This window comes from Callionymus lyra, chromosome 19, assembly GCF_982586985.1.
Source record: "Callionymus lyra chromosome 19, fCalLyr1.hap1.1, whole genome shotgun sequence".
NCBI classification, from domain to species: Eukaryota; Metazoa; Chordata; class Actinopteri; order Syngnathiformes; family Callionymidae; genus Callionymus; species Callionymus lyra.
In genome coordinates, this window is record NC_141836.1 from 16,977,835 (window position 1) to 16,985,989 (window position 8,155).

Consider the following 8,155-nt stretch of genomic DNA (forward strand, 5'->3'; position numbering starts at 1 on the left):
TTATTTCCAGTTTTACACGTTTTGTTTCCTTATTTACGTGCATGCTTATCCATTTCTTTCTAAAATTTTTAAAAACACGTTTCTATATTTCTTATTTTAAAAGAAAATCTATTTTTAATTTGTTTATATTTATACTTATACAAGTAATCACGCAGTTATTTATAATATTTCCACATATGTTTATTTATCAATGTTTTTTTGTTTTTTTTTCCAATAGATTTATTTGAAGAAACATTTTTCATTTATTTTTCTATCATCACATATTTCTTCAGCGTAAATATTTATTTACTTTAATTGATTCAGGTTTGCATTTATTTATATTTTTTCTTATTGCTCACAGAGTCATTTTTAACCACACTTCAATTTAAATTCATTTTTAGTTAAATTATTGAAATAGTTAAATTTCATATATCCACATTTGAAACTATAGAATATTTTTGTTCACAAACCTTTGCCCGGAAAAGCAATTATGGCTTCATGGTTCCTCATAAAAGTTTCATGAAGCAAACATAGTTTCAAGAATTTCATTCGAAAACCTTCCAGAAATCTATTAGCGGAACTAGCATGTGGGGTTTTTGTGTCCGTTCAATTATGGATGTGCACTAGATTCGATCATTTTGGCACAACAGGAGCGGAATCTCTTCAAACACCAAAAACCAGAAGATTCACTTGTCTCCAGCACACAGCCACAGTGGTGAAGAAGTTTGTCTGGGATTTATTATTAAAACGGACAAGCTAAGGTCTCCTCCTCGCCACCGCTGAGGTTCACGGCTCTCGCTCCGATGCACAAGAGCTTCTCGTAAGAGGTTTTCTTAAACTGCGCCTCACATCTAGAGGCTATGAAGAAATAAAAAATGACGGAGTCTCCCTAAAAGCTTTTCATGCAATCATGTAAAACCTAATAAATGTTTAAAAAAAAAAAAAAAAGACCAAAAAAATACTAGAAAACGACTTTTAGTCCAGTTTTCAACCTTTGTCTCAGGAAAATGAAACTTTATTCTACTTAAAAACATGTTTTATGTTCTTTTTAATGCTCACATATGATTCAAATCACCTAAGAGTTACATGAAAAATTATGAAAACATCTTGACAGAAGCACCACTCAAATGTTATAGGAAGACGCTTTACTCTACTTTTCAAGGCTCGGGGGCCACATTTGACCGGCCAAGTCATTTTTTGTGGCCCGCTGAAAAGTTATTCCAAAATTAACAATAATATTACCTAAATGTTCAAGTTGATTTGGTGACCTATAAAGATGCTACTGTTACAGAAAAGATAAGGGATTATGGAAGACAAAAATAAGAGTAAAACCAATTGTTCAGCCGGCGACTTGGACTGCTTAAAGATTTTGACCCTCCTGTTCAAAGTATAAAGAACGAATCGTCAAATATTTCATTTTTCTTAAATGAATGAAGATACACAATGTGAAAATGGATTTGCTTTTATCTGAAGGCAATTGAAAAAATTGTTATTTTTTTATTTTTTCAAACTGATAAGATCAAAACACTTACTTCTGCAAACACAAAAGCTGAATTTATTTGCTTTTATTCGACTTCTCTTTCTTCTGGGACACATTCACATCTTCAGCTTGTATCGACCCACAAGTCAACATCTATGTTCTCTGGAGGAAAAAAAATATGAAACTCACTGATTTTCACACATTTATCTGCTCAGTTTTTACGAGCCACCACTTCTTTACCTCGCCTCCTCGATGTGGCCGGTCAATGCGAGACATGTCAGTCAGGTGGGACGTGGACGAGACCCTCGTTTTTCTGCTCCGGCGCTCACGTAGCCTTGTTGACAACAAAGACAGCTGAAGGAACGTCACTTCTTTTGAGGCGCAGCCAACCTTGAAGAAACAAACAAATTCAAGTGACACAGAAAAGTCCCTCATGTAACTGAAGCAGACTCGTGACTTTCATAATGATTCATCACTCAAGAACTTAATTGTCTTGATGATTTTTATTTTAACCTCATATTTTTCTTTACATTCCTTGAAAGCATAGCATTTATTTCCATTGATATACGTCACAAGATGCTTATTAGAGATTGAAAAGGAGCTCAGTAAATATCCCTTGTGTTATCTCAGGGTCAAAGGGACACGAAGGCTTGAAAACAAATGTGTTCGTGGTATCCCTTGTGTTGTCTCTGGGTCAAGATGACGACCTTCCTGGCTTCCATGAATAAATATGCAGTGGTGGAGGTAGTTCACATTGACCCAGAGACAACACAAGGGATACCACAAACACTTTGGTTTTCGGGCCTTACGGTCACCTTGACCCTAAGATAACAAGGGATAAATGTCACCATTTTAGAGAATAGAATGTTCACTTCTTATTTAATTCATGTTATTGTTTTTATTTATGGATGCTAGTCAGAACATGTGAACATATATTTACAAAGAGTTTTTCGTTTTTATGCTGAGCAAAGTTCCCCTCCTTATTATTCAAATATGGTGTTGCTGTGTTTTCGACCAACTAGAATTGATGCATTTTAAAACAAAAATATATACATACAGTACAGTACAAAAACATTCACTTAGTAACCTTGAAAATACACAGCTGAAAGTAAAGCCCCAAATAATGTCTAGTCATCAGGGGGAAAAGAAACTAGAATATGAGAGGAGTTTTCAGTTATTCCACATTATTTAACTAGATTCCTCGTGCTATTAGATTAAGATGTTAGATAGATGTTTTTCTACGTTTCTATCCTTTTAGGTCTTTGTGTAATTTCCTTTGATCTTTGCTCTTTACATTTGCACTTTGTCATTTCATTGCACTTTGCTCTTTACTTTTATTTCTTATTGTTCTTGATTTAATAAAATGTGCCGTTTCTTTATCCATCTGCTGTGTACTTGAAATCTCATTTCCCAAAAGCGATTCAGAGGGATTAATAAAGTCTGTATAAATAATATAAAAATGTTCAAACAGATGTCGAAATGTTTTAAAATAAAGTTCTTCTTCTTTTCCTTTGGGCTGCTCCCTTCAGGGGTCGCCAAAGCGAATCAACCTCGTCCATCTAACCCTGTTCTCTGTATCCCCCTCTCTCACACCAACCGACTTCATGTCTTCTTTCACTACATCCATAAACCCTCTCTTTGGTCTTCCTCTAGACCTCCTGCCTGGCAGTTCCAACCCCAGCATCCTTCTACCAATATACTCACTATCCCTCCTCTGTACATGAACATCTCATTCTGGCCTCTCTGACCTTATGTCCAAAACATCTAACATTTTCCTCTGATTGACTCATTCCTGATCCTATCCATCTTCGTCAATCCCAAAGAGAACCTCAACATCTTCATCTCTGCTACCTCCAGCTCTGCTTCCTGCCTTTTCCTCAGTGCAACCGTCTCTAGACCATAGATCGTGGTTGCTCTCACCACTGTCTTGTAGATCTTTCCTTTCATTCTGGCTGATACTCTTTTCTCCACCCATTCCACCAGCTAGAACAAGTTTCTTCACCTCTTTTCCTCATGTAGTCCCACCTCCACCTTGAACTTCTCCGTCACACCTACAGCACAACCTCTTGAGTCGATGTCCCCGAGGACGGCTGTTAGCAATAGCGATAATGTACAAAATTATATTCTGTGGGCTTTGTTTGTTCAACAAACTTTCATCGTATATTAATTTAGCAAATAGATGAGAAGATGGACTTCATCTCTTGTGGGTGTTCCAGGTCTCCTCTGGGAAATTAAACACGGTAGAAGATTGAATAAGTGTTTATGATTCTGCCGACAGGGACGTTCAATCGCTTCTCTCCGTGGAACTGTCTCATCAGGGACGATGGGAAATAAAAGGTGCGACGCTAGGATCGTCGCGAGACGAATTAAACGTTGTTTAATGCCTTAAAATAGAGACGCTGGGAGACGGAAAGGAAACATCTAAAGCTTTTTCTTCTTTTTTTTAATATAAGTTAACTTCTCCGAGTCAATCAGTTTAACAATATACAGTTGGTAGTCTGGGACTGGAACCGTAGCTGGAGGCGAGTGTCTGGAAGGTTTTGCGGTTCGCTACGGTGCAACTTCCTGTGTTGTGACGCAGGTTTCCAACTCGCACAGGATGGGGAAGCACTCCAGAGACGCCCAGCGAGAGCCAGCGAGGAGGAGGAGGAGGAGGAAGAGGAGGAGGAGGAGGAAGACGAGAGGAGCTGGGGGGCAGCTACAGAAGCAGCCACCATGCATGGACTCCTTCTTCTTAAACAGGAATCTGCTGTGCCTCCTAATCCAGATCCCAGAGATGTGCGACTCCAAACTACAGCTGTAAATTTTGCACAACAGCTTCACGCTTGATTACCTCGCATCTGTGCCCTACTCTCCCTGTGGCTCTCTGTCATGCCTGCTCTTGTTTCGTCAGGTTCCTGCAGACTTTGTTCCCCTGCAGTCACAGGGATGTAGATGTAGCTGGTTGGGAGTCTGATGCCACCATTCCATTCAGAAGACACTCTGCATAGAGTCCACTATTATATAAAAGGCCCTTGTGTTCCATAATTTCATATTACGTCTGTTGCTGCAAATAGCACTCCAACCACTTAAGTCCCATAATGCACTCCATATGTAATTACAGGTAAAGTTATGAAAGCCGAAAGGGTCCATGAAGTGTAGCTCAAGAAAATTCGACAATGTGACTGATACAAATGGGTTTTTTTATTTTTTTGTGAGAAGGCAACATAACAGGTTCTACGAAATTGAAGTTTTGAAAAAACAGGTGTTATGTGTGTGTGTAAAAAGCACTAAAGTTTCACTTGTCGGGAGTCTCAGTGAAGAGTTTCTTCATCTTGAACAAATGTTTAAGCTTGAATTGTGAGAACTATTTTTTATTTTTATTTTTGTTAAAACAAACATTTGCGTGCATTAAAGTGACAATACGTCTGTTCCTAAATCACGTTTCAGCCGCCCAAAGTGTGTCAGATCATTGTAACTGCAGTGCAGTATAGGAATTTTATTTATAAAAAGGCAAAAAAGGCTCTTAATAGTTCTCGTTTTATTGATCTGTAGTTAAAAAAAAAAAAAAATCCCTCACTTCGTCATAGGAGAACAAAGTCTCTGACGCTGTAGAAAAGATTGGGGGTCACATGACACCAACAGAGTCTCCGGTCAGAACTTTTGGATTGAAGCGTAATGGTTAAACCATGGCTAGAGAGTTCCACTTAAGATCAAAATGAAATCAGGTAAATGAGGGGAAAAAAAGGGTAAATGTTACTTACTGTTCCTTTAATATGCAGGTTTAAATAGATGTGATAAGTATGCAAGGTGTTGGGCTGAAGTCCTCTTAGCTGAACATTGACGTGAAAGCGTCCTGCTGGGTCTTCGATTTTGCCCAGTGGATGGAAAATTGAGCATCAGCGGGAGCCCCGACTAAAACAAGACAAACAGAATTGTTCTTTTTTGCAGCTATTATGGCTGCTGCTGCAGAATCACAAAGATAAATTACAGATTCTAACAACAGCGAGTGTTTTTATAACGTCTGATGGATCTGTCTTAATCTATATTAAACCTACTATTGATTGATTAAATGTTCCATTTTTAGAAGGATCTTAGTCTGAATTTTTTAACAAAATGTTCATTTATTAAAGATTCTATAACTGATGCTTCCTCAAGAACAAATTAAAGAATTATAAAGAGACAGAATGTAGAGTCACAACTGGCTCTTCTTCTTTTACACCTTTCTTTTTTATTCTTCTTCAAACAGGTCTTTGTAAAACAGGACGACTGACAACAAAGGGCACTTGGTGAAAAATATCAGTTTATTCTGACGCACAAAAAAAAAAAGATTCTCAAGAGCTTCTCAAGTACACAACGTGAGCTAATACGTTACGATTCACCCCGGCGCTGCTCTCAATAAAACTTGTCGGCTTCGGAATAAAAACAAGAAAAAGAGAGCGCAAGAGAGGGACCCGGAGGAGCGTAGCGTGAGAAGGCTGAGAAGAACAGTCGCCCGAGAACGTTCCAAGATTTAATGGTGGCAGCGTACACTGAGACTCACAGCCGGGGGGAGGCGTGTTTGTGACCCGGTTGCAAGCTCTTTTTTTTTTAGCACTTGAGCTCAAAAAACAAGAAATTAAGGATTAAAGTGTAGAATTCATTCATCTGCTTAATATGTTACAAGAAAAGAGTCACCAGGACAGAATCAGAGGTTTTTGTTGCTGCAACAGTCCTCTGCAGATTTTGTACTTGCCCAACTGGCCTTTATGTTTGAATATTTCATGCATTCCCAGGCTTTTTTTGTAATCCGCAAAGCTCAGCACTTCTCTGGACCGTATTTGAATTATGCGCCTGCGACACCGTTTTCAGGCAGGACTTGTTTCCACCAGAGAGAGACGGGTCACCGGTCATAATGGTGGAACACTTCTTTCCTCAACGGATGCCAAGATTAGCAGAAGAAGACGATGAGTCATTATAATCACTATGCAAAGTAAAGGAAGCAGCCGTCCGGCCTTTAAGTGGACAGCACTGAGATTCCCGGGGACAATAGACTCGCCTATCCTCCGGGAGGTGAAATGAACAAATGTCAAGACGGGCGAAATTTTCCAGAGCAAATTCCAATTAGTTTTTTTTTTTTTTTAACTGCTCCTCCATTAAATGTTAATGTGGGCGGCTGAGAGTGAGACAACATGAAGCGGTGGCTACAAGATTACCCTTTGACGACCGAAAATATAAGTCAGCACATTTTTAAAATCCCAGCCGGGGCCGACCAACATCCAAGAATCTCATTTTGAAATACTTTATTACACGGAGTGAACGGCTTCAGAACAAACAATGGATACTATTTTTTACAAATGTAGCAGAAACCTTTGTTACAAATATTAGCTGTTCATGTGTTAAAGCTGCACTATGTAAGATTTAGAATGATTTAAAACAGGTTTTTGTCAGAATATTTACATATCTCTCATAACTTTGTTCTTCCGGGTTTAATCCTTGTGTTATCTCAGGGTCAAGGTGAATGACCTTCACCACTGCATATATATTTCTAGAAGCCAGGGAGGTCAGTCCCCTTTACCCAGAGATGACACAAGGGATACCACGAACACATTTGTTTTCGGGGCATTCGGGTCAACTTGACCCTGAGATAACAAAAGGGTTTAAATGATTATTGCTAAATGATTAGCGAGGTCTTCTCAACCTTTCCCAGACGGACTTTATCGTTGTATAGACTCCATTCTAACACAGGGGGAGATGTGTTCTTTTAATGGGATACAAGCTTTTGGATGGGCAAAAAAAAAACTTTTTTCTTTATTTTTATTGGAACTTACAATTTAATGCTATAAAACACCCACCATGATTTTAGGATCATTTAATTTATTTTCCGAACAATGGGCCAAAAGTTGAACCGCAAAGAGTTTTGACCTGAATGTGACAAACTGAGTTTACAATCTCAGATGTAAACACTTCTCTCAAGTTTTTAAAACTTAATATTGCTTTATATATACAGTAGCTTTATATAAGGTTATAATATATATTATGTGCAAATGGGAACAAAATATATTTATTTTTATCTGCGTCAGACTGGTCAATATTGGGGGAGATGATTGAGAAATGCTTTAAAGTATTTCACTCTTTTTTTCATGTAACAAAGAAACAAATGATGAAGGAGTGACAGATGGAACAAAACATTATGGTTTCTATCTATGAAAAAATGTATTTAAATATAGAAAAGAAAAAAAGGCAAATATCTAATGCGTTATTCAGTGGTTATTTATATCAATAAAGCTAATCGACACGGTTAAACATATAATGCAAAGAAAAAGAATCAATCTTTTAACAACAAAGATTTAATAATTCACGACTTCCTGAAACTTTTATCTTAAATACGACCATTACTCATAAATAGCAGGTTTCTGTGAACACCTGTTTAGATTATGTTTATTTAAACTGTATTCAGCGTTTAATTCAATCATTTTTTGCCCTGGACAACCTCAGAAGTCTGAGTCCAGACATGGCTGGTATACAAAAACAGTTTGTGGGTTCCATTCATCGGCACAACCTGGTTTATTCAAGAAGACACTTTAATGGAAGATTCTTTCATTCGTCAGCATCAATCCTGTGCAGCTAAACTTTGGCCTCTTGTCTGCACCTCCTGGTGTTCGAGAGAAGAAGTCACATGAAGTTCTTGACCTTCTTGATCCCCTTTGTCGAGCAAGAACACGCAGCAGAGGCAAC